At 37.9% G+C, this 24461-nt stretch overlaps 1 protein-coding gene and 1 pseudogene across 2 annotated transcripts in view; one reads left to right on the forward strand and one right to left on the reverse strand.

Moving 5' to 3' along the window:
• Positions 1–24461, reverse strand: part of ABCA12 (ATP binding cassette subfamily A member 12) — a 286187-nt gene that overhangs the window by 208288 nt on the left and 53438 nt on the right. The gene's annotated exons all lie outside the window — the stretch shown is intronic.
• On the forward strand, positions 7091–23726 carry LOC119255192 (A-kinase anchor protein 10, mitochondrial-like; annotated as a pseudogene).

A 24461-nucleotide genomic window follows, 5' to 3' on the forward strand; every position in this document is an offset into this window, starting at 1 on the left:
TGGCGCGTAGACCTCTCCTGCCGCCCGCTGCTCCCCTCAGCAGTGTACTTCAGTCCTTCTGCCTGCTCTGCTCCCTGCTCTGGCTCTGGTGAATTCTCTCACCCTCCCGCGCTTCTGACTGTACCCAGTGCATGTATAAACAAAACAAACAAACAAACAAATAAATAAATAAATAAATAAAACATGCCTCTATTAAAAAAAAAAAAAAGAATCTGTGAGTCCAGTATAGCTAGACTTGAGATAACCGATATTCAGACTGGGTGAAGAATTAAGAAGCCTGAAAGGCAGCTTAGAGTTCAGCAAAGATCTATCTCGATTTCCAGATGAGAAAAACTGGCCCAGAAATGTGAAGTTACTTGCCAGAAGTCACAGAATTATTAAATTATTTAATCTAGTCTTTTGACACCCAATCCAGTGTTTTTATTTCTTTTCTACAGAAGCTCAATTTGTTGTTCTTGCCATAGAAGGGAAATAGAGACCTAAATGTACAATTTAAACACTCTAGGATACAGTGGGGGAAAAGACGTATATTTAGAAATTTTATTACCATAGCAAAATGCAATTATTTCTAAACAGTGTCTGTTGCTAATAACTGTAATTTTGTAATTTTCAGAACTCAATCAAATAGAAAATAATCCATGTTATTAAGTTCATAAGCAGGCAGAGTCTTTTATCCCACCTCTAGCAGCTGGCAAGTTACATCAGCGTGGAGACCAGAGCTGAGGGAAGGTCATCGTGACACACGGGTATATAGCAGACTGGTCATTTAAGTGGGTTACTATTTGGTTTGCCCCAAAAAGGTTTTTCCCTCTAACCTCCACTTGTTCAATTAATTGTGTAACAAATATCCCAATTCTTGGTATTCATTTATTCATTCTTTTACCAGAAAAAAAAATAGTTTATTGTTCCTAGAAAGAGAGCAGACAAGGTCCCAACACATGGCTTGAAAGGTTGAGGGCAGAGATATTCCTGCTCTTCGATGTGGACCTTCTGCCTTCAAGTAACGATTGGGTCTGGGATGCTATTGAAAGTGAGAGAGACCTGGTGGGGCTAAGGGTGGGGGGAGGGGGGCAGATTCAGCCCAATTAAGAATTGATAATGGGGCCTCCCCGTGGCACAGCGGTCGAGAGCTGGGTTGCGAAGCTGCCCGCGGCCTCTGAGGCGCCGGTTCAATCCCCGGCTGCTCCCCGGCCACCGGAGGAGGGTCCCACATGGCGCACAGACCTCTCCTGCCGCCCGCTGCTCCCCTCAGCAGTGTACTTCGTTCCTTCTGCCTGCTCTGCTCCCTGCTCTGGCTCTGGTGAATTCTCTCACCCTCCCGCGCTTCTGACTGTACCCAGTGCATGTATAAATAAAACAAACAAACAAACAAACAAACAAATAACTAAAATACATGCCTCTAAAAAAAAAAAAGAATTGATAATGGAATTTTTTTTACTTTGGTGAATGAGAACTGAAAACCCGTGTTATTAATTACAGGACATTGTTTAGAAATGTTTGCAATATATAATTTTGGCTCATTGACCAAGTAAATGCATTGATTACTGATAACAAAAAAATTTTTGTTCGCTTATGGATTTTGGTGCATGTTTTCAGTTCTGGAAATCTGCAAAAATAGAGCAGTATGAAAGGATGAGTCATGTGATGGTAAAATGACAGTATTATACAGAATTCTCCATTAACCATCCTTGCATGAGCAAAGCAAAATATAACCTGTTAGGTACTTATGATGATCAATATCAGACAAAATTCCTCCACATTCTTTTTTGTTCCCTTCTAATTCCACACACGAATGTTATGAAATCACTAATGAAACAAACCCTATCAAATAAACAGCAATAATTTTAAATGATGGATGATGCTGTTTTATGAAATTAATCATCAACGGTAGATTTAATGGTAGAAGGGGCTGCTGAAGCTCAGGTTCTGAAACAAACACATTTGTTTAATTCATACTCTCAGTTTCTCCACAGAATTTAAACTCTACAGAAACAGCCTTGACTGTCTTGCTGGCTGCCATATCGCCAGGGTCTAAAAATAAATGAACTTTATTTACAGGAGTAAATCGATAATTAATAAGGGAGAAATCTTTGGTCAACAGAAACTTAGGTGTTTCATAGATTTTTTAAATAGACAATAAAAGTAAAAAAAAAAAATTGAGATGCTTAACTAATTGTCACATTATACAAATAAAAACTATTTTTATTATGTCATTCCAGATTGAGCATATTCACTTTGAGACACATTGACTACACCCCATTTGCTTTAAGACACTTGTGACAGTTGTCTAAGCCAATAATTTTAATACTCATTACAACACTCCAAGTATTAGTAATTCTACATAAGAAATCTCATGACATTTTGACAGAAGGCCACCTATAAATGTGCTTGAATTATACATGCAAACAAACCTGAATTAATATCAAAGGCAAAGAAAATCTTTTTCTCAGAGGGCAAGAAGAGAATTTATACCAGTTTATCATTTAATACTTTGGCAAAGGCTTTTGCTGGAAGATTTTTAATGTTCTTTTCAGTATTCAATCAAACAACTGTCTGAAGAGGATGTTGTGATTTGGGTAATAATTTTCTCAAACACATTTACATCCCTAATTTCTTTTTGAACCGAGTCAATCAACACGCCATTTGGGATGCACCTGGAGGCAACTTGTTTGAGTTTCTTTTTTTTTTTTTTTTCTGGGAAGTGAGAACTACTCAACATCCATTTGCACTTGAACTGCCTGTAAATACCTCCCAAAACTCCTTAGCTCTACCAGGGAAAACAAAGGAAACAGCCATTTTCAGTCTGTGCTTTGTGATTTCTGTATTTCACAGGCTGGAGAATACAACAGAGGGAGCACTCATCTCTCTTCAAGGTCACTGTGGCCTGGAGAGGAAAAGGCTGCTTTATACATTTTCAAATGCTTTTCCCTTCAGTCCACTGCAATGTCCCCGGCCTGCCATGTTTGCATGTGGGTCTGCCTAATAGGAGTTTCTCCTGGTGTTTTGTTCAAGCAGCAAGTGAAAGTCTTGAGTGACTTACTAATGCTTAGCCAAAAAAGCCTTTTTTTTTTTCCATTTTATTACCTCCTTGCTTTAGCCCCAGTGTCCCTAGACCTTCAGCCTGGCACTCACGGCAAGAGGCTGCACACTGAAGCTCAGGCTGGACATGCAGGAAATTTTTAAAGAAGGGGAAGGGGTTGAGGGAACTGAAAATAAAACATAATGCCTACAGCGCTGTGTTCATACAGTCCCCTTCTCATTGTTCATTAGATTTCATTCAAGAATCTCTACAACATGGACATGCCCACCTTTTTGCCTCTGTTGCCCACAGCTCACAGACATGAATTTTAGTGTCCAACCAGCCCAGAATGATCTTTCTTCCATGATTATGCTCCAAATTCATCTCACCCATATGCCTTTGTTCACACTTGTCCCTCTTCCTGGATCACACTCAGTCTTTCTAAGTCACCTCCAATCTTGTCCCTTCCTCAAGAGTCATCTCAAATCTACCATTAACTATTAATTTCAGATCCTCTTGAGAGAAAAGATAAATATAGAATTATTTTTCACAGCTGAGAAAATACTTGACTAAAAAATGATGGTTGTCCTGTTCTTCCAAAACAAAAAAAGAGAAAGGTCCCTAGCAGGAGGTGGGATTGAGACCTTATAGGAAAACAGTCAGTGATACCTGGTAGCTGAGTAGCCAAAATATATTTTAAGAATGGAGAAACCAACTGCAGATTAAAGTTGTTTATTTGGTCTGAAGGTTGGTTTTGTGCAACTTGACTAAACTATCATATAGGTATTTAATCAAACACTAATCTAGATGTTTCTGTGAAGGTATTTTGTAAATGGGGATAATATTTATGATTAGTAGACTTCATCCAATGAGTTGAAGAACTTAAGAACAAAAACTAAGGCTTCCTGGAGAAGAAATTTGCCGCATTACAGCATTACACCTGCTAGAATTTCCAGCCTAGATATATGTATGAATACAGATGCAAGTAATGTGTACATATTTAAATTTTATATTCACACATACATAAGTAATATACATACACATACATATATAACACACACATATGCAACATTTATATACATATGTAATCATTATTACCACATTCTATATTTGTTAACTTGCTCACTAAAATTTATTAGTGACCCCACAAACAATACTTACAGTGTTTTTGCACTCACTCGTGGGCATAGTGTCAAAAAACGTGAATCGCCTGATGCACATATTCCCAGACGAGGTCAAGCAAACAAATTTCTGCCATCAAGTTTTAGCTCTCTTGCTATAAACAAGTACCCTTTTCAAGTACCCTTTTCATATATTTAGTGCCCATATTCTTTGTAGTTATTATTGATTTTGAAGTATAGAACAGCCACCTGGCCAAGTGTTGAACTGCTGGGTAGTGTTCCTAAGTGCTAGAATGCTGTGATGTCCTTAAAGAGAAAACATGTGTTGGACAAGCTTCATTCAAGCATGAGTTACAGTTTTGTTAGCAATGAGGTCAATGTTAATGATCATATGGATGTAATATAAGGTCTCTTTAAACCAAAACACACATAAAACCAGGGTTTATATTGATCAGTTAATGGAAATGTTGTGAATGTTGTGACAGTGACTTTGAATGTTGAAAATGTTGTGACAGTGACTTTGAGAATCCCATTTTGTATTTTCCCCAGGATCAGTTATTCAGTATTTGCTAATTTAGTATTGGCAGCAACTTAATAGAACATAACTACAGTAAATTGTAAATAACAATTTATTGCTTCCACACACACACACACTTAATTCTGTTTCTCCAAAGAATCCTGACAGATATACATGGCTTTATTTTAAGTTACAAATTGTCCCCTGCATACCCAGAAGGAACTGGTAGGAAGTGGAGGAAGCAAGAGCATGAATAGGAAACCAGGCACAGAGATAGATTCAAAGTCTCTTCACTCTGTTACTGATGATAGATTCCCTAAGAACACATAAATGTCCAAGTAATTTCTGCTAAGAGTTGATCCTGGAAATAGATTCCAATGGCCCCAGTACTGTTCCCTGAGGAAGAATATAGGGCCAAGCCCCCAAGAGTGAGGAAGTCTGGGAGGACAGGGGGAAAGTGACTAACAGTTATCAAGATGGCCCCAGAAAGAAGGGAATTCAACACTTCATCTTTGTCAGCCTAATACCTAGCACACTGTCAAGTGTCTGGTGTATAGTAAATTCTATATACATGCTGAACCAATAAATCACCCATTCTGCTGCATTTCACTAATATTCACAACTACATACAGGGCAGAAAATCAGCCCTTCACAGAAGTAATTTCTTTGATGCTTCTGTAGTGTGCAGCTGCTGAAAAAATTTTTATGAAATTGAAGAGTTTAGAAATATCTTCATGATTATTTGACAGATAATTCCTTTTATAGAACTACATGATAACATTAAGGTTGTTTGCCTTCTACCAGTAAATTTTGAGAAATTACCCTAACAGTAAGTCAGGGAAAGAGCCATACATGATCAAAACAACTTTAAGAAACATAAACCATACATTGCCAAAACAGGAAATTCTTACTCTCTGTCTCTGTGCCCTATATTTCCTACACATTACACATATATACACACACATACGCAAAAACTTACTATTCATAAAAACTATCTATACTCACCATCAAATTCAAATATAAGTAAATAGATAAATACCAACATACAGTACAATCTGATATTAAGTGATATTAAGTCTAAGTTCTACAAGGTGTCCACGAAGAAGATATTTGTAGGTAAAATGGGAGAAAAAATATCTGCAGGAATTATGTCCTAGAATGGTAGCTGACTTCTGAACAAATCATACCAACATGACATAACTTCCAGAGCATAGAGGTCTTGCTAATTCCTTAAAGTGCTGTGAATAAATATTTTGGTGAACGAAAAGGACTGGATACCCCATAAGGCAGTTGATGAGTTGCTCAACTGGGATAGGTCTCTATCACCAACAAAATCAAGTCCCAGCTCCTTAACATAGCATGTAAGATCTTTCCCCAGCGATCTCCAACCTGTTTCTCCAGCCATATTTCCTGCTCCTCCCCCATGAACAGAGCTTACAATGGCGCCACCCATATTATTCATGCTTCCTCCAATGAAATGGTCATGCTCTGGTGTGCCTGGGTATGTTTCTACTTCCTGTTTCTACTGCCAAGCATATCCCTCGCAAATTCTTACTCATCCTTTAGGAACCAGCTTAAATAGGCTGTATGCAATACCTGATCCTTTTATTCCAAGGCTGTGTAAATCAAACCTTCCTCTGTGCTCCAGAGTTCCATACATATCCCATCTGGTGGGACTTCCATTATACTGTATTGTAATTGTGTGCTATATGAGCTCCCTAAGCACAAGGACTATATCTTATTTATCTTTGTGCCCTACCTGCTCTGGTACATAGTAAGTTTTCAATAAACTAATCATGGATAGTTTTTTTTTTTTTTTTTTTTTAATTTTAGGAACAGCACTGATACAGAATCTTTGGATAAATACAGGTAGGAGGTGGATTATTTATTATGTTAAGGAACCTTGAAAACATTATAGAATAAAACAAAACAAAAAGCTCTCCCAAAAGGGCATAAGTATTAAAGGATAAACCCAAGAAAGAATGTAGAATGAGGTAATACTAATTTAGGTACTTAAATATGTTAAAGGTTTTGACTTAGTTAAAATGTGAATGTGGAATGAAGGTTTAATTAATCTGAGACTTGGACAAGGGATTAGTGTCTAGAAGTGAGCAGTAGCTAGAGAGTGTTGCCAGTGTCCTGAGATGAAAAGAAGCATAATCTGACCTCTGTCCAAGCTGAAAACTATGTGGCAGTCGGGGGCAGATTCTAGTCAAGTGCTCAGTGCCTAGGAGGTTCAATGCAAGATAAAGAGTGGATGTTGTGATAGACAGGAGTTTGGGGAGGGGCAGCCTGACACAGGTAATAGAGATCTAGCTAGCCACGCAAAATGCTAATAGACATCAGGAAGCCCTAGAAACAGGAAACTTTAGAAACAGGAGAGAGTTGCTGGGTAGACTTCAAGCCCTCATAAAGGCTGACAGTACCGTCTGAATGAGACCGGAGTATCAAGGGGGCTATCACAACAAAAAGGCAAAAAGCAAGTACACAGCAGTGCAGAACATGGAATTAGGGTCCATGAATGAAGATTTATCAAAGCACAAGCCTAAATATGTCTGGGCACAGTGCCAACTTGGAAATGGCAGCAGGATGAGTGAGATGTTTAATCAAAGGAGCTCCTCACCAAACTCCTGGAGTCCTCCCAAACAAAACAAGGTTTGTTCCCAACCAAACCTGGACTAATCATGCTTCAGGGAATTAAGAATTTACGTGAGGAGAGAGAGAGAAGACAGGGAGTCAGAAAGGTCAGGTTAGGTTTTAAAGGATGGTGGTAAGGGCACTTGCAGGGAAGGCTGGCTCCTGTCTTCGACATGAAAATATTTGACATATGCAAATGTCAGCAAAGATGATATGCGAATCATGATGAGGATGGAAGAAAGAAGGAGGGTCCAACCTGCCTGATTGAAAAAAAAGAGCAAAGAGGTTTTAAATTGTTGCGAAGTGGGAGGGAAAAAGAAGTGCTTCAAAGAAAAGATTAGTTGATTCATATTAAGCAGATCTGAAATGCTCTCAACGGCTCTAGAGGAAAAAAGAGAGGATGAAAAAACTCAAGGGCAGAACTTACAGAAGTAGGCCAAGGACATGCTAGTACAGTTTGTTTTGACACCATTTTATGCCCAGGAAATCATTTGATCCTGTGTAAAATATTTTCATGGGAATTATACATAATCAATTACACAAAATTAAACATGATCAATTTCATCAAGAAAATATTTTGAAGCTTATTACATTAAGTCAATTTGATTCTTTGATCAATATTCTATATGGGGTAATTTTTTTCATTTTTAACTTCAATGTAACTGAAATGACTTTCATTGAAATCAATTCCTTACAACTAAAATATTACTCTTAAGCTATAATTATTCAATTGGATTTCTTAAGAACAACATATTTTCCCAGTTATTGCTTCCACCACTGTGATTTTTCTCTGGTGACTCTTCTACAAACCCAATTTCCCCAGGTCAAATTTGATAGATAAGATTTTTATTCTATTGATTTTAGTGACTGATAAACCATATTACAGGGATTTTTTAGCCTTTGTTAGCTTTATTATGTGAGGGTTACTTCTAATAATCCTAGTTTTGCATAATCTTTCCCAATATGTTTCTTCCATCTATTTTTAATCTTTAGCAAATTTTATATTGTGCAGTTTTATTTTGGGATATTTTTATTTTGGGATATTTTTAGCAAAAATATTTATAATATCTACATAATGAAATACAGTGCAAAAACTAAGAAACAAAATAAGAAAGATGTCCATGAACTTCTATTATTGAGAAAGAACAAAATAAGCATTATATAGAAAAAGAAAAAGTAATACACACAGATAATGTGCATATACACTCATATTTGCTAAGTTTTTCAAAAAGAAACACAGAAAAATAGGTCCAAAACTAATGGTAAAGGTTGTCTGTATATATGCATGGGAGTATGACTTTGAGAATACAGTTATTTTACACTTTTCTGTTTGATTCACATACATACACATATTGTCTATTCAAAAGCCAAAATGAAGTGAGAGGGGAATCCTTGGTGGCACTAGGGGTTAAGCGTCAGCACTATGAAGCAATCTGCAGCTTACTACAGCACGAGTTCGATCCCCAGCCAGGGAGGTGACCCACATGGCACAGAAGACCTCTCCTGTTGTGCCTGCTGCTCCCCTCAGCAGTGCATTTCAGTCAAAAGCTCTTGTTCTGTCCCCACTCTGTCTCTGGTGAATCCTCTTACCCTTCCCACCTGTACCCCAGTTCTCATATTCATAAATAAATAAATCTTTTAAAAAAACAAAATGAAGAGAGAATAATAATAATAGTAATAAACTCCAAAATTGAATCCAAACAGAAACAAATGAATCTAATAATCACTCAGAAAGATATTCATTACTTTGCATTTAATTCCACATTTATTTATTAGAAAATTAGGAATAATGCACCTCAGATGCTCTATTAACATCTGGTGAATTCTATTTTTCTGCACACATCTGTTCACTTTATGGGTGATGTGCTAATTTTTATGTTACTGATAGAAAAGCAAAAGTGAAAGACTAAAAGTCCTTCCACGTTAGACAGTTTAGTTCAGTGAATTTATACATAAATTCTCATAACAGGGAGAAAGACTAGCCCACAATTTCTCCAAAGCAGAAAAACAGCAGAGTATCTAGATAGTATTTCCCAAGTATATAAAAAAGGAAAAATTCTACTTTTCCAGAAGGTTGAAGGACATATATATCAGTTTTGATCTTAGAGCCAACAAAAACTACAGGAAAAAAAGGAACAAATATGATGAAACTTTATAATAAAAAGCAAGATAAAGTTATTTTCCTTTCAAGAAGAAGAGACAATATGTGACCTGGTGCCAAAGACCTTATCAAAGAGTCTCCTGAGAATTCAAGGGAATTCAGTGTCAGGCTGGAACCAGCTTTCTAAGACCTTGTGACTAGTCCAGGCTATGAGCCTTCACACAAGGAAAAAACAAGTGGAACTGATCTACCAGAAGAATAACTAACTTGGTGGGAAGGGAATCATAATGAAGGAACAAAACAGGATGTTCATCTCTGCATGGTGTCTGGGAGAGAAATTCCCCACTTCTCACCAAATGGTAGCTATGAAAGGTTACCCAGACAAATTGCAAAGAGGAGCCTGGGCTTTGGAATGAATGATTAAGAGGTGAGGCAAGGTAAGAGAAAAGGCAGATTTTTTTTTTTTTTTTGGTAAGAAGATGCAAATTTTGTTCAATAGTTAGGTTTCCAGAATTCCATACACAGACCCATTTTTTTTTAAAAAGTATTTATTTATTTATACAAGAACCTGGGTACAGGCCAGATTCACAGGAGGGCAAGAGAATTCACCAGGGACAGAGAGGGGAGCAAAACAGGCAGACTGATGAAATACACTGCTGAGGGGAGCAGCGGGAGCAACAGGAGAGGTCTGCCGCACCATGTGGGACCCTCGCAGGCCAACCGGGATAGAATCGCTGCTGCAGAGTCTGTGGACAGCTTCACAGCATGGCACTGAACTGCCTGTGCCACCAGGGGAGGCCCCTCAGACCCATTTTTATATATCATCTTTAGCTCAGCTTCACTTCTAAATGCAAGGTTTAGTGTAAACTTTTATGTCTTAAGCACTTATTGCATATTTTTTAATATTATTAACCTTGCCCCACAATGGCCCTTGCTTGAACTTTACATGTATGGATTTTAAATGTAGTTCATAATAAAGTTCCTAGAGGATCAACTACAATATTATTTCAATTTTAATAGGACAATTTTGTAAATAGTACATGGCTTATAGTGAAACATGGAATGCTGTTTGCTTCTACGGTTTCAAGTTATGAAATATCCACACTCTCCTGATCCTGTCTAACAGTCTCAGGTATCCTGATCACTTCTCTCCACAGCTTTGGATGTGCAATTCTTATTCAAAGTATTATTGAATATCTTTAATTCCAGATACTTTTAGGAAAATCTCATATTGAAAAAAGTAACCTTGCATGTAAATCATTTCACCTATTTCTTCAAGAAAATAGTTAAAACAGTAAGATTTAACTCCTGTGCAATGTATAGAGAGTGTAAATAATATGGACTATGAAGTTCAATGATTATGTTCTATATAATTAGCACATCTTCAAAAATGCCATGAGCCAAAATATAGCAAAAAAACAGAGAAACAAAAAGAATTTGATACTAGAAGACTTCACAATTGCTTTAGTAGACACAAAATGAAATATTCGTCTTATCCTAACTTCTAAAATCCTATCCACTCACATAAAAAAAAAAAAAAAAAACAGTGATTACTAGCAGTGTATTGTTTATGGATTACCTTTGCTTCTCTGGCTTTTCCTTCCTTCCTTCTTTCCTTCCTTCCTTACATCCTTCCTTCCTTTCTTTTCAGCTACTACCTGTCTTTTACTGATATATAACTATTTGCTAACTTCCACGGAAAGTCATTTAAAGTCCCTATCATAAAGATGAACGTGATTGATGTAGGTTGGACATTTCCTAGGCAGATGCCTCTGAGTCCATGGAAGTCAAAAGATCTAGAGATGTGTGGGTGATATGGAGCCAGCAAGGAGGCAAAGGAAATCACAGAAATGAGGGGAAAATTGCATTAAGCATGGGTGTGTGAGGAAAGGCCCTTTATGTGCAAACAGTAAATGCAAAGAGTGTGCATAAACTATTTGAAGGAACAGTGTTCAGAAGTCATCACTGTAAAAAATTATTGTAATGTTAACCCACAGGTTTGACTGGTATAGTAGCAGTTATATCAAATGAAATTATCTCAGGAGGTACTTCACATTCTCTTCAACTTTCTAAACATTATAATTTTATTTTTGGTGGCTAATTTAAACTAACCTGAATAGGTGGTTTTGGACAAATTCTTATGATGTTTGGCCTCTGCAGTAATCCCCAAAGCAATAGGACATTATTGCTCTCATGTCCCCAATTTTTTTTAAAAATGCAAACATTTCACCACATGTTCTATGAAAACATCATCTTCCCCTGGGTATACAAATGTGAGTGTGAGGAAATTTTGAAATGAGATCAATAGCTAGCGTGAATATAAGTGAAGCAGCACAGGGTGGTGTGGGTGTGTTTTCCTTTTTCCTTTGTTAAGCCATCTTTAAGAAAGTTAACCAGTATCTAATACTTGAAGCTTAAATGGCCAGACTGCTCTATGCTGTTTTATACTTCTGAACCTTTATCTTCCATCTGATCTTTACTCTATATACTCTGGAAAATGTGTGTGTGATCCTGCCCATCTGCAACAAACCTGTCCCCACCATGTTCAATGAAGCACCCCCAGACTGACAAACCCCATCAGAAAGTCTTGCTTTTGTTTCACCATGAGTTACAGTTGATGTCTTATACAACCAAAACAAGCCATCTTATTTAAAAGTCTGGAATTCCAGGATGGGGGTGTCATTCTCTCTAACCTCAAATACTACTTTTCTTTGATTAGTTTATTTAGGAGAAACTATTCCTCCCTCCTCCTACGAAAACTTTAATTTCTTAGTGTTTCAATTGACTTGTTTCCTTAAACATATTTTTGGCTTTTCTGTTCTCTTATCTTGAACAAGTGTTGGCTTGAAGCAGAGGTGGGTGGGTGAAGTTCTTAGACAAATCAATAGACAGGTCTCCTCTATTGTTTCTACTTACCTGAAAACAAAAATACTAGAAAATGAAGAGGAAAAAATGCAATGAGAGGAAAGTGATGACCAGAATGCATAAAGTAACTACTAGCACTCAGGAAGCCTTGATTCAAGCCTGAGTACAGTCATTAATTATTCCTGTAATCTTCAGCTAAGAGCTTGACAACTTAGTGTCTCTATTTCTTCTCTCTTTTTCCTTTCTCACATAGATTACAAGTATGTCTTACTATTATGTTAACATTATGTTAGATGGTAGGACTAGTCATAGATGTAGGAGGGAGGTTTGGTAAGTCTTGGTAATTGATAGATGTGGAGGATGAGAACAGGAAGAACCAAGGGTAAGTCCCTGTTTCCATCTTGGGAAATTAGCTGAAAATGGTACAATAACTTTCAATAAGATAGGAATACTGGAAAAATAAGTTTTGAGCAGAAAAAATGTATTTAACATGTTCATTTTAAATCTAAGTTAGCTCTTCCCAGAGGACATTCCTCTATATCTCTAACTTTAAAAATAATAGCAGAAAGTAAAACTGAAGGAATTGAGGTAATTGCCTCACATTAATGTCATTATGGGAACATGGTTCTGACTTTTTTTTCAAAGATTTATTTATTTATTTATACAAGCACTGGGTACAGTCAGAAGCGCAGGAGGGTGAGAGAATCCACCAGAGCCAGAGAGGGGAGCAGAACAGGCAGATTGACGAAGCACACTGCTGACGGGAGCAGCGGGTGAAGCAGGAGAGGTCTGCTGCGCCATGTGGGACCCTCCCCGTTGGCCTGGCCGGGGATCCAACCAGCGCTGCAGAGGCTGCGGGCAGCTTAGCAGCCCAGCACTCAACTGCTGTGCCACCAGAGGAGGCCCTGTTCTGACATTTTTTGTCTTTTTTTTTTTGTCATGCTAAAGATGCCCTTTCTTTCCAGAAAGATGATTCCAAGAGGGCCTCCCTGGTGGCGCAGCGGTTGAGCGCTGGGTTGCAAGGCTGCCTGCGGCCTCTGCGGCTCCGGTTCGATCCCCGGTTGCTCCCCGGCCACTGGAGGAGGGTCCCACATGGCGCGCAGACCTCTCCTGCCGCCCGCTGCTCACCTCAGCAGTGTACTTTTGTCCTTCGGCCTGCTCTGCTCCCGGCTCTGGTTCTGGTGAATTCTCTCATCCTCCCGCACTTCTGACTGTACCCAGTGCATGTATAAACAAACAAACAAACAAATAAATAAATAAATAAAAATACATGCCTCTTAAAAAGAAAAAAAAAGATGATTCCAAGAACTTGAAGGAGGAAGAGGAAGGAAATAGACCCATAGGGTCTGTTTCAAGATAAGAGATTCTTTTCCATATGTAATATGTTTTTGGAACTAAAAACAAGGAGCAGTGACAATTTGTCCCTGGGTGCACTGCCTGGATTCCTGACTTGCCAGACTCTGAAAGGATAATACAATGATTGTTTTACATCACTAAGTTTTAGGGTAGTTCATTATGTGATAATAGTAACTGTATCACCTTCCCAATCATTAGGGGTATCATTCAGGATATTTCCAAATTCATGGAAACATTAGAATAGCACTAACTGAGATCAAACTTTGGGGCTATGTGGGGGTGTCCTGGCTGAAAAATAGCCCAGTTAATCACATCTTCTGTTGAACTGTCACTATCCTGGTGTTTTTGATAATTCTTCCTTGCTTTAAAAAAAAAAAAAAGAGCCTTACCAACCATGAAGCCATCCTTTAACAATATAGTCTCCTTTAGTCTATTTAACTCTGTATATAAAATCACATTATATGCATTCTCTTGTGCCTTCTTTCACTCTGTAATTGGTTTATGAGATTCCCATGCTTAAGCAGCTTACTTCCTAAAAGATTGGGTAAAGGTACCAAAGCAGGAAAGTGTAGAAAGAATCCCATCTCAGCCCTATATAGTACAAAGATAGAGAAAGACTCCTTCCTTCTCTTCCTTCTTCCCTCCCTCCCCTTCTTTCTTTTCTTCAACACATATTTATTAAACACCTAAATTATTCCAAGGTCTGTTCTATGTTTTGGAGATGGAGCAACAAATAATAAAAAGTTTCTTGCCCTAGATAGGGCTTACATTTTAGTTGAGGAAGACACAATAATCAAACAGGATTTATAAATTGTATAGTGATCAATGCTAAAAAGAAAGAGGAAGGAGGAAAAAAGGGAAGAAAAAAAGAATCAGAATGAGTCTATATAGAGAGAGCCATAGAGAGGTTGCCCCTGTCATTCCCAGCCATGGTTTATCTTTTAAATCCCTCTGACAATTTAAAAAAAAATTCAAGTAGACCACTTCAACTATGCTCTCTCAAAATCCATTTTCAATCACAATTATCCTCAGATGGAATCCTAAACCCTTTTGCTCTCAAAGCTCCACCCCTTTCTCAGGAAGAAAAGAAAGCCCCTTCCCTCGAATTCTGCCAACATTGGAACATTGATCTTCATCCAAATAATAAAGCCATCTTCTCTTTGCTTACCATTTTCAGGCTCTGAGGAAGGGCAAAAGGGTTTTGCTCCCGTGAAGTGGGGAAGAAATTGAAACATCAAAGGCTGCATCTGATTTTCTCCTAAGTTACCCAAAAGCAAACACACAAATATTCATTTTCTCCTAAAAACAGCCCAGTTTAGTCTGCTATGAGGACACCCTATTTCTCTTTGTAACATGGCCTTAATTTCCCTGCTTGAGAAACAACAACCCAGGACTTGTTACGATATGAAACACGTGATTAGTTTCTGAGGCTGCTTGATTGCGATGGCCACAACCTTACCTGAGTATGTCTCTGGCTGGGTAGGAAAATCCCCAAATCTTTTCATATAACAGTTGAGAAGGGAGTTTCAACTCATCTTCCTATAGTCATAGGTGAGACATTTGACATAATTCCATATGCAAAAGAGATGAAAGAATTTTTTTAAATCAGGGAGAGGCATCATCCACAGGTTAGTTTTAGGAAGAATCTGGAATAATGAGAGGATGTACTGAATAATAATAATACAGTAATCAAAATAAAGGAGGTAGGAGGACTAGTCAGAAAATGATTATATTCCTTAGATGATCTCTAACTGAAGGAGTGGGAAATTGGTTCACTGCACATTGCAGAAAGAAGCTTCAGGGGTGGCAGCACATTATATACTATACACAAGTGAGAAATGCCAAAGTTTCTAGGTTGCTGACCCCGAGAAAGAAAAAAGAGGGAAGGAGGAAGAAGAGGATAATCAGGGTCAGAGCAATAAGTGGGAACAGGAGTAGACTTTACTATGTCAAGTATTATATTATCCTGTACTGTGTCAAAATTTCTCAAACCTGAGTCAAGAAAACATTCTTAGAAGCAGTTTGGAAAGGAGCTGAGCATTTGGACCTGGAGTAAGAGGTTGGACTAAATCCTGCCATTGGTCCTTGCTATTTGTGTGTTTGGCAGGTTATTCTCTCTGTAAAAAGAAGTTTACAGTGTATAACCCAAAATAGGTTTAAATAAGAGGATTAAATGAGAAAATTCAAGTAGACCACTTCAAATATGCCCTTGCATATAATTAAGTGGTATGTAAAATCTAAAAATCTTCCTTTTTGTTCCCTGCTTTATTCAACTTAAGATAAAGATCCCTATAAAAACTCCAGTGTCCAAATATAACACACAATCACTTCTTCTTTGTTTACTTTCAAGATTTGCTTCAAACCTGGAGGTCAGTGACTGTCCCAGGGACTTACTCCTACAGGGATGACAATTTACAGAGTATTTAGCAAAACTCTGCCTAGAGAGATCAGGCAGATTTTTTACACCTGGACTTTGTAATCCTGATAAGAACCATGTCAATTCATAACACCTTTTTATCCCCAATCTTACTCAAGAGGATATCAAGTGAACATATGCTTATCAAAGTGTCAATCTAAAACTCAGCTACCTTGTGTGACTAAGAAGGAGTCCCTCCCTGGTGGATGTAGGATACCAAATCTATGTGTTGTGTGGGGTGTGAACAAACAAGGTGGATCCGTATCACTAGCATACGCCCAGAGCTTATGGATGAATATAATATTTAGATCTTTGCTCTTGTACTACAGAAAACAGAACATCTACTTTAGAACACAGCGATAATTTCCTCAAGTTTAAATACATCCATTTGTTCTCAAAATTAAAAGCGACTGTCATACCATTTCTAAAGATCTTTAAAAAGACCACTCATTCATCCAACATTTACTGAGTGCAGAAAGAAAGAAATTTCTATTTCCCATGGAAGAAAGAAAACAGACTGAGTAGAATCTGACACATCTCACCTTGAAATCTGGCTTTATCACTTTCTGGCTAAGACTCTTATACCTCTCTCAGGCTAGATCTGCCTTTTACAATGAAGATAACAAATAATCTGCCTGACAAAGCTGGTGAAAGTTTCAAACACTTTAATATGTTCTCAGTGCCTAGAACCATGCCATGATATTATCAAATCAATGTAATTGTTCAATAGATGGAAATTACTGCTACCATTTCACATATCCACATACTAAAGTGTCTAAGAGACAAGTGCACTGTCCTTATTCTCCAGTGGGTCACAATCTTATAGAGAACTCTTCATGGTTCCAAATTTTGCAAATGAAAAAATTTAGATAGAGTATACTGCATGAATTTTTCTCTAAAACATATAAACTTCTTGAATCTGAGCTTGCCCTAAAATTCAAACTCTTTTTAAATAATGCAGATCTGCCCCAGAATGTCTGATTTATATGTACCCAATTAGAAAAAGTGTCAATCTTCAACAGATACTGTGCACAGAGGACTTGCTAGCTAAGATCTTACTGCATAATGACATCAGCCTGTGACTTGAATGGGTGGAGGGTTTTCTTGTAGTACAGTATCTACTGGTGAAATCACAGTACCATGATCTGCCTTAAAAAAAAAAAAAAAATTCTTCTAATTGTGTTCTGGACATTCCATTTTTATGTCCCCATACCTTTGACCCTGCAGTAGAGTGAAATGTAACGTTACATATATGTGGTAGTTATATAAGTTTTATAATAGAAAAAAGGGGGAAATATTCACAAAAATCCATACTATATCACATTCCCAGTCTCATAAAGAAGTCAAATAGTAACTTATTGTGTTACTTTTAGTATCATATTATCTTCATTCTTTGTTATTCTTTGTAAACATTTGAAGACAGCTCCAGTCTGAACATGTTGAACCTATTTTTGAAGAGTGTATCTTATAAGTAATTAATAAGTAATAGTTATATGCTCCTCCTTAAAAGAACTGGGAAATATTTTGCCATCACCAACCACCCTAGAAAGGCAAGAAGATGTTAATTCTAGGATGCATTTAATTCTTCTCATAAATTAATTGCCAGATATATGTTAAAGAACTGCTCTAGACACCAGAGGTTAAAAAGGCGAACGACACCTGACTATTAAAGGTCTCATTCATGGTTATGTCAGGAAATGGACATGCCCCTGGGTAACTCTAATGTAAGGCGAACTGTGTTCTCTGTGTCACACAGATGAGTGCCCACTTAAAATGAATCCTACTGGTCTCTGGGTGATAGTTTTGTAACTATTATTAGCTCTGTATATTAATGAGAAAAAAAATTAAACCAACTTTACACAAGTTAAGAATTTTCTAAATGAACATTATTTCAATTTTTAGCATTGAAATGGAAGTATCTATTCTATTTTGATTTTTTTATGCTTATCTGTGGCATCAGACCACTATTTCAAGTGTTCCAATATCTGCCCACCACTATAAGGTAAAAGTAAAAAATGAAAAGTAAAAAGTAAAAAATGAAAAAACAAAAATTGTAGAAAGTAAAAAATGAAAAAACAAAACAGGTAGTACAATGACATTAACTTTGCTAGAATAGTTTGGAGATCCTAATTTATACTATCATTGGCTATAATGCTAAGCATTTTGTCACTATACTTTCAATAACTGAAGAAAATGTATAGATTAAGAAGAGTGGAAAAGATCAGGTGAGATTTTAAAGTCTACTGGGAACTAGAAAACCTGTGTATTATCCTGTTTCAGACACTGATTTACTGTGCGATGTTGGGTCTCTTGGGCTTCAGTGCCTCTGCTGTGAAGGGAGGTAAGAAGGTGACTCTTCAGCTTCTGAAATTCTATGTTTCTAGAACTCTTAACAGGAAAAAAGCAAGCTCCCCTCCCCAACTCCAAATCCCCCTTCAGTTACTATGAGGAAATTTGTGTCCCCAGATGGAAGAAGGAAAGTGACAAGCACTTGTGCTAAGAACAATCCACTTCTTGATGATTCTTAAAGTGCTTGAGTTGGAAAAATAAAGGAAAACAGCTTCTCGATATTGATAGCTGTCGATTGTTAACAAATAGCTCCTTCATTACAGCTTTCAGAGTCAAAAACAAATGATGCCACCAAATAACAGCTGTAGCATCAGGAACCTCTACCTCACAGTTCTTCCTTAAAAAGCCTAGGTACTACGATGGCCACACCTGAGAAGAGAAATCCTACATTGTCAATATATTAATAAAGATGTAAAACAATGGTATCTCATTAATAAAAAAATAAGAAAAAACAAAATAAAATAAAAAGCTTAGAAGTGCAATCTAATCAGGAAGTGTAATCCAGAGTAGAAAGCCTCTTTGATGGTTAGTTTTATGTGTCAACTTATCTAGGCTCTAGTAGTGACTTATTCCATCCAGCACTGATCCAGGTGCTGCTGTGAAGGCACTTTGTAGCTGTGGCTAACGTCTATACACAGTTGACTTTAACAAAAGAGGTTCTCTTCTGTCAAATGGGTGGGTGCAATCTAATCAGTTGAAAGACCTTAAGAGCAAGACTGAGGTTTCCCTAAGGAAGAAGTTGTTCTGCTGCGGGCTGTGTTGCTACTTGCTGCCCAAGAGGTTCCATCTTGCTTGCCTGTCCTGTGGATCTCTGACATGCCTAGACAGAACCCCCAACCACACAAGCCAATTTCTAAAAATTAAACTTTCTCTCTCTATAGGTAGACATGTCATACATATTTTCATATATAATACACATGTATACATATAAAATATGTGTGTATCCTATTTGTTCTATTTCATACATCTGACAGAATTCTGTTTCATACATCTCTTGTTGATAGATTTTTATATTAAGTATATATCACGTGACTGTGTGAATATATATGTGTGTGTATATTTGAACATATCTGAGAGTCTATTAATCATAGAAAAATTCCAGTAACCTCAACCTTGTAAGGTAAAATTAGTGGTTTAGGAAAAAATTAACACACATATACACAGATGCATATATGCATATATTAGTTAATACATATTGGGCTTATTTTATACAAATTGATTTAATATTCACTTCAACTTTAAGAGAAAGGTACAGCTGTCTTCCCGATCTTGCAATTAGCGAAATCTGAGGCAGAGAGAAGTGAAGTAACCTCTCCATGGCCATGTGACTGGTAAGGTACAGACTCATGACTCAAAGTGAGGGAATAAAGCTATAGAGCCAGAACTCTTAACCACCTTGCTATGCTACCTCTTGGAACCATCCCTGGATTTCCCCCAAAGATTAGAAGATAGAACTTCAGCATTAAGAATTCTAGATCCACCTACATCTCTGATCTCTCTAGTTAACACCAAACTCATCAGGCAGTGATTCATAATCTCCAATAAGGACCAGGATATGTAAAATAGGTGAGAAGACTCAGCCACTATAAGCGATGTACTTCAAGAGCCATTACTGATAAAAGCACATCTCTTTTCATAGATGCACAGTTTTCCTTCATATTAGTTGCTGAGCCAGGAGCAGCCATCATCTCGAGGGATGTGAAAGTGCTCGATTGGTCTTTGGAAAAACAATTCAATCATCGTTATCTTGAAAAATGTGAATATTACTGAGCAGGTTTGAAATCTGTTATTTTCCAAATCTTCCCCATGGAAACTGAAGAAGATAAAGCTCAACTCTCAAAACTGAATATCATTTTATGAAATGTGCAGCCAAGATGTCACCCGTGATTCTGGCCACCTTGTCAATTAAAATTGGATGAGTTCGACTGGCTTGGGTGCACATCTCATAAGCAGCCCACTGTCCTCCCCCAAGACTTCCCAGTCAGTTTCTGTTCTCATGATCACCTAAGTGTTCAACTTAGCTTAGTGTTCACCTAAGCTTCAACTGAATTCAATTAGTGCACCAATCATCACACCCTTTGTCATTGCTATTTTTTTTTCCCTTCAAGACATCAACGTAAACAGGTATTTCAATCATCTTCCATAATTTTCATACAACTCAGCATGTGACTACTTGTCTTTTCTGCCAAGAAAAAAATGTCAATGACTTGGAGAAGCGTGAAAGAGATCACTGAGATGACGTGTGTCCTATCAGTGAAGGTCTGGTCATGGTCTAGAGGGCTGGGGATTATCTGATTTTATACAGGTATGCATACCCCTTACGCTCATCCTATCAGGCTGTTTTACAATTCTTGTAGAGTTGTAAAAAATGATAGTAATGGAAATGATTCTTATCCAAAGCAACAGGAATGCATTTTCCCCAAGAAAGCAACAATTCATTTCTGCTTTATAGAAAAGACCGACCCCCACATAAAATGTCATAAAATGGCTCTATAAGAAATTAATCAGTTTTGTGTCTATTAGCAAAGTCATTTAAGCAGTCCTGATTTCATATTTATCATTGTTCTTCAAATTCTCACTGGAACTAATCTTAATATCATAGTTTCATACTTGAAAAAATCATTAACATATGTTTAATATTTGCAGGTGAGTCTTATTATTAGTTTCTGAAAATTACACTGTAACATTCTGACCATTTTTGAAAGAGAGCATGTTTACACTGAAGAAATATGAAAAATTTTAATTTGAATATTAAGCAACCTCCTTAAAAACCCTTTCGGCTATTTTCATCAGCTCAGCTCCAATCACATTATTAGACTCCCGAGTCCTTCTTTCCCCTCTGCTCTCCTCCATCCCTATGCAAAGCACTTTCCCATTTGTACCCCACTCCCCATTAGCAAAGAGATTTAAAGAGTTATTTTTCTATTGCCATTTATGACAACATGTATGGGACCTTGAGGGGATTATGCTAAGTGCAATAATTCAGAAGGAGAAAAATAAATACAGTAAAACTTCACTCATCTGTGCAATATAAAGAAAAATAAAGTAAGCAGACATACCAAACTAAAACAAAAATAAATCCTTACACTTGGACAACAGAATGATAGCTACCAGTGGGAAAGGAGGGAGGGAAAGGTGTGGAGAAGGCTGTCGTGTTGGCAGTGGAGGGTGACTGGACCCTTGCTGGTGGGTATCATGTGACATATACAGTTGTGAATGTGAAATTTTGTACATCTGCTACTCCAGGCACACAACTTGTTGATAATATGGCAGCAGGAGCTGTCTGGGCATCTCAAGAAAGCTGTGGGCCCCTATCTGGAAGAAAAAAGGATCTCTTTTTGGGCTAATGCCCTGGGCACTGTGGACCCAAAAGTCTGGGCCAGTTGCTAAAGGAGAGCGAGGCTCCCCCACCACCTCTGCTTCACCTGGGCCCATCATGTTCTCCTGGCAGAAAGTGGAAAGCAAATAATGAGACTTTGGACATCAAGACAATTATAACTTTGGCATCTATACATTCCCATGAAAAAGCACTAAAATTTCAGCCTTTCGGGAGGCTGCAGGACCAAGTCATGTTGCAGTCTATGCCATTTCCGCCAACATGCCTCCTTTTCAAGGGCGGGACAGCAACAATTCAGAATAAGCCAAGCCACATGGAACTACTCATCTTGGTGACGTAGGCAGGTCTGGCTGGCCTGGACCATGAGACTCAAGAGACAAAACTGAGTCTGCCAAAAACTCTTGAATAAGTCTTAGGTGACACTGTTGTCCTCTCTTATTTCATTCAATTCATGGAACTTTGGAGAATGGAGCATTTGGTTAACTTTTGGTTAGACACAGAAAGTTCTCACTCTACAACTTGGTCCCAAGTAAAAGCACACAGTCTGAACACATTGAAGCAGATCTCCTGGGCTGAGCCTGTCTCTCTGTCTAAAAGGCACAAAACTACAGCAGGTTTTGTAACTGAGTCTCTTGACAAGACATTGGAGGATTCTAGCTCAGCCCAAATGCCTATGACTCAGTCAGAAGGAACTGACCTGAATAACAGAACTAGCAACACTCAATCACTTGCTGCTGTTGCAGGAATATAACAGTGCTCATTCACTCAATATTGAACTGACCAAAATAAGAAAAATTATCACATTTCTATGGAAACCCAAAAATCCTCTTCTAGACTTATAGTAACCAGTGAAATAGTTCCTCTTCTTCACCAAAGAAATAATCAAGAAAATTAATGAAGTATAGGACAAGATACAGTGAATACTTTTACCAACTATCTATTTCCAGATGCCACTAAACCAATACCAATTACAGAAGCAATGAGAAATGACATCATAGCAAATGTTTGTGGAGAAGAAGGACCGGTAGACGCCCACTATTTTGTTACAGCAAGTGCAGTTGTTATGGTAATGGAACAAGAGCACTGCAGTGAGTTTCTACATAGTCACTATTTCTGTAAATACCTATTTGGACTGTTGAGCACTAGAAAGTTTAACCTGGCTGGCATCTCTTTGTAAAAATCAGCCCTCTTTTATTTCTCTAAGTACATGGAATGCAGTGATTAACTCACAGTTTCTGGGGTAAGCAGCAGATAACTTCAAGAGTCAATTTATTACTAAAAAAGGCCAGAAGGATGGACATGTGATCACATGGACATAGAAAAATGCCACAGTTTTATGCTAAGTGCTTCTCACTGTAAGTCACACATACTCTTAAATTTGATGATGCTGCATGACTAGCAATTGAATCCAACATCTGCTGAGAAGATCCACCTCTCCCTGTTTCCCAGCTCCATCACATCAGGACTGGATGACCAAAGAAAAGATCTTTTTCCTGGCTTTTTGGCCAGCAATCTTTGTTATTAAGTATTTGCATGAGCGTGTCCATTCTGTTTGAGATGTCTGTTCTGCAATGGAATGTTTCACTGACTACTTGTGGCTCTGTCAGCTATCCTGGTAACTCTCACTCAGGTGGTGTGAGAACTCAGCTTCTCAGTCCAGTGTGAAAAAGCCAGGGCTAAAATTCGGAAACATTTTAACAAAGAGAAAATTGTAGATGCTACTATTCTAGATGCAGATTCTTCATATCCATGGACATAAGCAGGGAACATGACATTTGGAAGAGTCAGTGACTTGGGGTGATTAAGGCAAGATTCTGAATCTGAACCTGAATTGAAGAAATCAAAAGGATTCATGTTCTCACAAGCTATGAAGAAATGAGTACAAGGAAAGAGGTCCAAGAGAAGCTAGCTTGGAAGATTGCTAAAATGATAGAGACATGAGCTAACAGGCACAATCTGATCCACCATTACAGAAGCCTACAAAGCTCTGACTCAAGCCCTAGCTAAAGGAAACCTGCTTTTGAAAAACGAGAACTTCTTTCCTTTGGTTGGATTCTTCAACACAGTCAATGAAAACTAAACAGTAATTCTTTTCACTAATATATCATTGTTCTCAAGAAAGAATAGCAGACCCTCCTAGACTTCTGTCATAAGCACAGTGACATGCAGACATAATTGTCACATGTGATGTTCATCATGAGAGCCATACAGAGACAAAGTGGGATGGTTTATGTTACTATAGCAACAACCCATCAGTAAGGCAGTTTGGTCCACTGAAATGGACAGCACATACTATGGGACGCTGATCTTTCAGGCACACTATATTGGTAACCCATCCCTAACAGCACGATAAAGCAGGTGCAGAGGGGCCATGGTCAGGCAGCTCCTCTGAGAACCAGGCACTCCTGGTGGCAGTGCAGTGCTAGCAGGTGATTTTTTTCAGTGGAGCTGGGTGAAAGCTCATTGGTGCCATCTGCCTTCACAAGGGAATTAATTTGGAAGGAAACTGATAGGTCACAGGTGACGTCTCATGACATTGTCATTGGGTGGAAGTACACAATTTTCACATTTCAACTGAGAGGCAGTATGCCTAAAACCAGTCTCTCCCCCGCTATCAGAAGGGTGAATTTGCTTTACTTTGAGCATTTAGAGTCTCTCCTCTGTGATTCTGCACTACATGTGACTCAGATTTCCGTTTAGAAGACACAGGAAAGGAATAAAAATAATGATCACCCCAGTTTTT

Source organism: Talpa occidentalis, unplaced genomic scaffold (assembly GCF_014898055.3).
Source record: "Talpa occidentalis isolate TD23 unplaced genomic scaffold, MPIMG_talOcc4v2.1 talOcc4.3, whole genome shotgun sequence".
Classification (NCBI taxonomy): domain Eukaryota; kingdom Metazoa; phylum Chordata; class Mammalia; order Eulipotyphla; family Talpidae; genus Talpa; species Talpa occidentalis.